Below are 9615 nucleotides of genomic sequence, written 5' to 3'. Positions count from 1 at the left end.
GCCATGGTTTAGCTGATTAGATAGTGTTGGATGATATGTTGGACTTGATGATCTCAAAGTTCTCATCCAACCTGATTAATTCTATTCTACTCTATTCTAAACTGCCTGTAGAAATTTTGGCATTATGTGCTTTCTGATGGGAATGCCTTTTTAATATATATATTTTTTTAACGAACTGGATAAATTGATCACTTAGAAATTATCCATCAGTTTCTTTAAAGAAATCTGGCTAAGTTACAGAAATCCTGCTTAAATCTCCCTAAGCTACAGAAATCCTGCTGAAATCTGTCCTTTCCTCTTTTCTAAGACATACACATGCCTGGAATTTTACTGAGCCAGTCCCAGCCAGTACCATACACCTCATTTTTCACAGGGAAGCAGATATCTTGCATTATTATTCTATGAAGAGTGTTCATGCATGTCTCCAAACACAACTGTTCATGAGAATCCCGTCTCTGAGAGGAACCTGAGTGGCCCCTTCCCCTTCCCTGAGAAGCTAACCTTACTTCTTCAAAATAATTGCAACCATTTAATAAAAAACATTTTAAGTTCTAAGTTTTAGAAGTCATGCTGCCAGTGTGGAGTGGATTGTAGCACACAGAAATAAGGATAGTTTTTCCCTATACGATGGATGAGGACAGACGGACATCTAAGCAGATGCACATGTGAATACATTCAGAGAGGGGGAAAAAAGCCATTCTCTTCCCACCCTGGAGAGGGACAGCATGCCCCTCATTTCTGTCTTCCTGAAGGACATGTCTCTAAAGACAGATGTTCACATCCTGCATTAGAACTGGCCAAATTGGGATTTGTTTGTCAACTTATAAAGTCTATTCTCAAGTGTATTTTTCTAATCAATGTCAAATTGGTTCCTTCCTCCCTAGAGTCCCCAGTCTACTAGCTCAGTAATTAGAGTAAACCAAAGTCAAATGTTCATTGTTGGCTTGCTAATGTGATATACTACGTCCTAAGTCCTCTTTGCTATATCATTCAGACCTTGTGATCTAAGGTCTTTAATTATCTCTTAATGCAGGCAGGAAACCTAGGCCTCTCAGCTTCAGTAGTAGAACCTGAGGCAGAAGGACTCAAGGTAAGATTCTACAAACGAAGTGTGCGGCAGCAGAATGAACTGATGGGAATGGGAGACATTTTTACTCTAGAACAGGCATTGAACAGATCTTGTCCAGTAGTCCCATTTATTTTTTTCCATTGTCTGTCGGTGATTCAGATCACAATGGGAAGATTGAAAATCAAAATGAAAACAGCATACAAGTACAGCTGAGGATGCCAGCCCAAAGCCTGTGTGAAAAACAATCGCCTGATTCACTCCTATTTCACCAAACTCCTACACCAGTGTTATATTGGCACAAGGTCCCTGACTGCACTGGGACTTTTCCTCACTCCCCACAGGTGCCATTCTTTTTTTCTTGTCAAGTTAAAAAGTGAACAATGGGGGTGGGGTTGTGTAGACCTATTACAACAGTTGCTATGTTTTGTTTATTAACTTGGAGGACAACGTTGCTCACCAAGATGACAATTACTGATATCCTACTTCCATTGCAAAAAGCTCAATTCAACCTGTTTGTTCTTTTCCAGATAATTATATGTCTTATGTACAAGATCCATTGCACCTGGTAAAGGGAGAGCAAATGCTATCTCTTCATAGTGAACACAATAACATTTTTTTTCTGGACTTTTGCCATCAATGTTAACTATTGATTTAGAATCATAGAACTGTTAGGGCTGGAAGGGACCTCAAGGTTCATCTAGCTTCAAACCCCCTGCCATGGGCAGAGACCCCTCACACTTGATCAGGTTGCCCAGAGACACATTCAGCCTGGCCTTAAAAAATTCCAGGGATGAGGCTTCCACCACCTCCCTGGGCAACCTGTGCCAGTGTCTTACCACTTTCATGGGGAAACACTTCTTCCTAACATCCAATCTGAATCTACCCATTTCAGTGTTGTTTTTTTTTTTCCATTCCCCCTAGTCCTATAACTACCTGACAAGCTTTTGACTTCTGTACAATACATAGTGTCTTTAATTTTTTCCCCAATAGAAAAGTAGAAAAGCTAACCTTCTTTCACAGTCCTCTAGTGAAGTTTGAACTTTTACTCTAAGTCTTTTGGCTACAGGCATCCAGCTAAATCATTGGCTGCTCCTCAATTCAGCCCTCATGATCTACATTCTTTGCTTCACTCTTGCTAATTAGGATTAATATATTAATGAGCTGTTTCTTAGCTCAAAATGCAGTCTAGAATAAATCACTGATTCATTTCAATGATTTTACTCCATAACATACCTACAAACAATCTAAAGAGGTGTGATCATCAAGTAGCTCAACAAGCTAACTGAAGCTGAGGGAATTAATATGATGGGTGGATTAATGGATCACTCTCAATTTCTAAGCACAGAGATGCAAAGTTGCTGCATAAGCTGTGACAGGGACATTGGAAAGAGATCTAAAAGGCAACCTTTCTGTACAGAAATCAAAGTTGTCCCACACACAGGCCTTGTACAACCACCCACAAGAGGTGGCACAAACTTCAATTTGCTTGACTTTATCAGGCAAAAAAAAATAACAGTTTTCTGGTTACTTACATCAGCTGTCTAGATTTACTAAGTCATGCAATCATTGCTGGCAAAGCAGAGAAGAGATGGTGGATGGAGTACAGCTGTAAATTTATGCCTGTAGCTACCAAGTTCTTCCTGTGTGTCCTTCAGGATCTCTCCACTCTGACGTCCAGAAAGTACCATGTATGTCTTTATGTGCACACGCATGGACTTAGAAAAGACAAAAGAGTTCATCACCAGGAAAGTTTTCTGTACTTTAAAGTCCATTTTATAAGCTCCTTGGTTTTGAGAGGAAAGTTAGCAGTACTTACTCTGGGCAAGTTTTGTGTGCTTGTCATGGGGTGAATGGATGACAAAGGGGAGAGGAATTGGACTCTAGCTGTATGCAACATTGGAGAGAAGGGGGACAGAAGAGTCAGAGGGACCTTGGAGACCTTGAACTCATTATCCTGATTACTAATTTGTGTGTGCTTTGTAGGGTACTTCAAAACCATAAGGTTGGCATTTGTTTGTTTTTATCAGCAGGGCTGCCTTGCGGCATCCACTAAAATGAAGAAGTACAATCTCCATGGTTCAAAAATGAAAGGCAGCTAACCTCCTGTAAAGAGACAGTTGAGGAAAAATCGTTTCCAGGCCCCCTCCTCTTTTGGGACATTTGCCAGGTGAAACATTTTAGAATCATCGTTTACATAAACATGTCTCTCTCCTTTTCACAGTCATAGGGGTCTGGGAGGGTTTGGTTTTTTTCCCCTCATACTTCTGTGTTTCTCTGCTTGTTAGGGGAATAATTTGCCATTTCTTTACATACCTTCATTGTCCAGCTTTAGGATTTGCCTTTTAAGAGAGCATGGTAATAATCCTTGAGTTTTCTCACCAGTATAGTATTGCGCAACTGCAGCCAAATTTTACGGTTGCAGAAAGCATTGGCAGGGGCAGGCCAAGAGGCAGTCTTGCCTTTGTTTCAATATGAAATTTTCCTTGCATCCTCAACTCTTTGCATCATTGCTACTACTATTTGGCATGTTCAATTTTTCACACTGACTGCAGCAAAGCACTGGCCCTGGCCCTCAAGAACAGTAGTCTCTGATACAAACAGAATATTACCCAGATCCAAGGAGACCTTCTCAGTCAGCGTGCACGTACATGATGCAGTATTATTAACTGCATTTCATAAATCCTAGCTGTGCAGACTTCCAGTCTGAACTCCTCTTTGATTCTTGATGGGGTTTTGTTGGGATTTTTTTCATGTCTTCACAAAGTATTTCCCTTTTAAAACTAGGTCAATTATTTATGGAAAGATACAGAAGGCACAACATTTAATATATCAAACAAGGACAGGCTCCCTGCTTAGAGCAACTTTGAATGTCAAGGCTCAGTCATGCTGTGTAGGCACAACTGTGAGTATCATGCTTTGGCAAGATAAAATTACTCTGGAGCTTCAAGGCAAAAAAGGACTACACCCCTATTCTACCTAACTTTTGGAAACTCCAGACTATTGCTTCACTGCAGCTGACCTGCTCTTTGTAAGACAATGAAACGCATTTTTTCTTGCCTCCTTCCTATCCTACACAAATCCTTCATAATTCCTTTGCAAAAGTTTTCTCCTGCCAAGGCAACATTTCCAGAATGGTAGTCAAAGAATATGGGGAGTTGTAAGGAGCAGTCATCACTCAGCCTAAGGACATATGAAGAACACAGCTCTCTTACCTGCTTCACTTCTAGGAAAGCATAAGGGAAAACCTAGCAACAACATCTATTCCTCTTTAGAGCACTGCAATGGGGGATGCTTCACAATTTACTTCACATACCTTTTAGAAGAGCTGGAACACCTCTGTTATAAGGACAGGCTGAGGGAGCTGGGGTTGTTCAGCCTGGAGAAGACAAGTTAGGGGAGAATCTTAGTGCTGCCTTTCAATACTTGTAGGGGTCCTACAGGAAGGCCACAGAGACTTTTCATAACGGTGTCTAGCAACAGAAAAAGGGGGAATGGTTTGAAGCTGAGGGAGAGCAGGGTTAGACTGGGTGTTAGCAAGAAGTTCTTCAGTACAAGGGTAGTGGGACTCTGGAACAGGTTGCCCAGGGAGGTTGCCCTGGGGTGGTGCTGAATGAAGGTTAGATGAAACCTTAAGCAGCTGAGATTAGTTGAGAGGTGTCTGCCCATGGGACACCTGTCCAACCTGAGCCATTCTATGATTTCTTCTCTGCCGTCTGAGAATCCATTTTCGGTTAAAAACTCTTCCACTGTGTTGCACCAACATTTAAGCAAAACTACTTTCCTCTTATATTTAAAACATCAGTGAGTGTTATACAGACATCAGGTATCTGTCTTGCTAATATGGCAGGGGGAAAAAAAAGACAAACTAGTCAAGGATATACAACTGTATAAACATTTGATATTTATAAAACAGCATTCAGCTGCTTATTCTTCATTCTCTGCTCATCTTCATTCTCTCAAATATCTCTTGAACAAGCACCATTTAGAGGACAGTCTTCAGAAAACATTAAAGGGGGTATAGTAAAAGCCAAAGGGCTTCTTTAAACACTGTGGGGGAATATTTCCTCACAATTCATGAGCTGTGCATAGCTAGACCTTCTGATTTGCCATAATATGCATATGGTTTGTAGCTGGATAAAAAGAGATGAGACAGTTATAGGAAGAATTGTCAATGGAAAGGGTAATCGATAGAGGAGAAAAGTAGGAAGGGTCACTACTGGAGGAAGAGACTTAAAGGTAAGGGCAATAAGAAGAACTGGCTTCCTAACAAATATGAAGGCTTGGAAAAATGTGTAAGTTAGTCCACAGTGAAGTTGCAGGAAACTCAAGGAGTGCTTTGAACAAAATAGTATCTTTCTGTTTGCCCTGAAAGTTTTCCTGCTAGAGTCAGGGCAGTGAATATATTTTATCTTGGGAATACATTAAGAGAAAGAGCAGAGGGCTTTCTGCCTGTTAAAGAAAGCCTAAACTATTTATACTTGACAAGTAGGAGAGGGGGGAAAAAAATCTTATAGAGCAAGACATTTTGCAGGGATTTAAATGACCCTGTACGTGATTTACAGCTCTGCCACTGATCTATTGCATGACCTTAGGCAAGTCACTTCACCTTTATGCCTCAGTTAACCTGTTATACTGACATAATAACACTGAGCCTTACTGGGCTTCAAGATGATGAAACACTTCTTTCCTAGAATTAAATCCCTTCTGTGATGTGGAAACAAAAAAAAAGGCAAAACAAAACCCCAAACCCAAACCACAACCCATCAGTGATTAATGCAATCTGTTGTTCAAATGAACTTACATATTGGGGAAGAAAAATCATTTCAAACTTTAATTCTCTGCTTTTTCCCTTTCAATCTAAACTCCTAACTTCTGTGGAGAGGTTTGTTTAAAAAGAATCATCAGTGCTTCCTAGTATGAGCCAAGGACTGGGTGTGCAAGGATATCAGTGGTGAGGAACATGCATATAACAAATCGGAGTCCCTTTGCATTCCCTCCAGCATGCCTCTGGCTGTAGGAGACAGAATCTAGCCCTAAATTAATAATTAGCACTTTCAGCTTAAGCTCTCCAGGAAATGTCATGAGGACAGACAGAAGTAGTAGAAAACGTTAGTGGGCAGTGTAGAAAGACAAGTGCCAAGAGATTTATAGCCAGCATTCTTGATAAGCTGGAACAGTGTATCAGGATTTAAATAACCCATTGGCAAGACCTTTCACATCAATTTGACTGTGGTGGGAGGAGAAACTCTACAGGGATGGCCTCTGTGTGTCTTCACAGGTAATAAGAAAGAAGTACCCACATCAGCATGCATGTGAGTACAGAAAGGGCTAAAACCCCTGCATGTACAAGTGGCTAAAGACACATATATCAGGTTTTGCTTCCTCTTAGCTGTACAGTCATTTTGAATTTAGCAGAAGAAAGGAGGAGGGAAGTGGGACAGGGACAAAACTTTTTGATCAACAGCAAGAAAATAGTTCCAGTTCAACAATAGAATTTTCACAAATGCTATAGTAAATGCTACTTGTAAAAAAATTTTCTAGTACAATGTGTCAACATATTTCTCCCTTTGAGATAATATTGACAAATATTCACTAGATTTTTAGAGATGAGCCTAGGACCCCATTATGAGCACAGTTTTAAGGAGGTCCCAAACCAGTATGTTATTCATTCCAAGCACACTTATAGTGCGACTACCTGACTCTTGCCACTCCCTCCTACAAATGTGTGATTGAACTAGATTTCAAAACACCATCCACAAATTAAAAAAAACACAACACAATAAAAAACAAGCAAACAAAACCAAAACAAAGACAAACAAATATAACCCAGAAAGATAAGAAAAGTTCTGAATAATATAGCTTCCAAGTATCCTGTGAATTACCTTAACTAAGTAGGCATTAATTTTCTACAGCTTTCTTTCCTTGGTGTTGTAACATGTCATTGAGTCAGCTGGAGAATATTTGATTTATTATTAACATCTACTAAACTAAAAAAAAAAAAGTACTTTGGGATATTCATATATGAATGACTGTTAAAAGGTAACATCTGTTTTACTCCATTTCCCAAATTCTGGATCGCAGGAGAAATTTCTCGAGACTATTTTTTGACCTAAGTTTTTTGAACATTACATCAGAATGTAGTTGACACAGAACTCGTGAAGCCATGCATGAATATTTGGACTGGAATACAAAATATATTTCACTCGTGCCTGGAAAAGGTTGAAATCTGAGGAACCAAAGTGGCACAGAATCATACAACACCTCATTTTAATTACTACTATGTTTAAGGGTGTGTTTGTGTCTGTGGATATATAAGTTAAAAATTATATAATGTACATACATGCAAAGCTATATGTATACCACCCTTATACTGAAGAACTTCAAGATCCAGACTAACCCTGCTCTCCCTCGGCTTCAAACCATTCCCACTTGTCCCATCACTGGATACCCTTATGAAAAGTCTCTCTCCAGCCTTCCTGTAGGATCCCTTCAGGTATTGGAAGGCAGCTCTAAGATCCCCCCAGAGTCTTCACGTCTCCAGGCCGAACAACCCCAGCTCCCTCAGCAAATCATCTGTTGATTTCTGCTAGCTGTGTGAGACAGTGCTTGTAGAGTACTGGTGCCCATCAGACTATGCTTTCCTTGTTAGCAGACTTGCCAAAAGATGCACTGATGACTATGTGTGTTTCGAATCCTGCTGAGGCTGAAGCATCAAGAAGGGCGGAAAGCTGTCTTAGTATATTAGGATTTACTTCTAGTAGAAATACAGGCATCTTTAGTGACTTGGTAGCAGCAACAGAGGCACCTAAAGGGTTTAACAGCAGCTGAGCTGGGATTTTGAGGATCAAAGCAGTGCTGAAATGGGGATTTAGCTATTGGTCCTCATTTAGATACTAAAATAACTTCAGTTAGCTGGCAAGTTTGAAAGTGCTCCTTAGAGAAGAATCTGGTTTTAATTGTGGCTGCTAAGCAGTTTCAAAAATCTAGTCTTGCACAAATACTCTGTAAATGTAAGCAAAGAATGATCCCTTGCTGAGTTCTCTGATCTATTGCAAACAACCCAAGACTTCAGAAAAATACACAGCTTTGCACTTATCCCATACTTTGTCTCATATTAGGTCACTAGTCAAAAAAAATTCTTGCCAGCAGTCGGTTTAACAGGGAGAAGGAAACAGTCTTATTAGTTAAGTTTATTTATGATGACAAAAGGGAAATCATGAAAACCCCAAGTTGTAAGTGGTAATTTATTCCTGATAAGTTGTAAATCAGCAGGATTTTGCTGCCCACATGGGGACCTGCCATTAAATAATTAATAATAAATAATGAGCCTCATAAACGTTCACAGCATTTTTGAGCAACTATTTATACATGAGCTCATTCTACAAACTCTCCTGCTGCTCTAATCACGATAACCTGGTGTCCTTGCTGCACTACAGAAATGGAAGATGATAACACCAGCCAGCTCTGTGGTTAACTTCATTGTGTTCATGTCCAGCTTCACCTAATTATCCACTGTTTCCAAGGCAGTGCTGGGTTAGTATTTCAGACTGATACATCTTTTGGCCTGATAAACTTAGCTCACCCTAACTTGTCAGGTTTTTCACTCATTTGGCCTTTGTCTGGGAAAAAAAATAATGAAATCAGATGCAGAATTACTAAAAGTAGAGAGCAAAAGGCTATAAACCTTAATGTGCTGGGTCTCAGACCTGTAAATAATATTGGTACTAAAATGCATACATATATATATAAAAATCTATTTTTCTATGTGTCAGTGGGTCTGAACACCAGTAGATTTCATTGCATCCTTTTTCATCACCACTGTTCAGCAGTGGCCACCAGAGGAGTCAGTTCTAACATGGTAACCTTCACATTCCCACACCATGAGAAGCCCTAAACGACTCCATAAAATAAATCACTTGAGAATAACCTCAGTTCTTGACCTATGATCTGACAAAGCACCCAGTGTTGTGCCAATGCCTTTTTGCCCTTTTTTTTAATCTTCTTTCCTAAGTCCTGATCTTGTTTCTCCTGTATTCTCTAGGTATTAGCTCATGCATTTCCAGGAAACAAGATCAGGAACTTCAACAGTTTAAATCTCTTGTGCCGTTCACCTTTTGTTTCACTTCAGAAGCACCCCGCATGACCTCACAATGACCCAACCTACTGAAGCTGAGGGTAATCATCATAACTTTTCTTTGCTTTTGGTCTACCAACACACCCAAAACACAGTCACTCTAGGTGTACAAGTTATTAACTTCAGCACTGAGTTCAGAGCTTTATGAAAATCCTGAAATGTCTTGTCTTGCTCTGTATTCCTGGGACTTGTAAATATCTTTCAAGACCTCCTTGCATTGTTTGAAGGCTCATGTAGGCTGTGTGGGAAAGTTGATGGTGTTCATCTGAATGAAGTAGCTTGCAAGGAAGACTAGCCATGGGCTTAGATTTGCTGCAGTGTGACATGAAAATTGGTTCTCTTAAGCCACAATTTTTTGCTGGACTAGGAGCATACAAAGTTTAGTTGTTGAATGTAACCTGAAGGTCAGTAA

This window comes from Melanerpes formicivorus, unplaced genomic scaffold (assembly GCF_026170545.1).
Source record: "Melanerpes formicivorus ecotype bairdi unplaced genomic scaffold, bMelFor1.0.p_v2 SCAF_13, whole genome shotgun sequence".
Classification (NCBI taxonomy): Eukaryota; Metazoa; Chordata; class Aves; order Piciformes; family Picidae; genus Melanerpes; species Melanerpes formicivorus.
Note: the sequence above shows the minus strand (reverse complement) of the source record.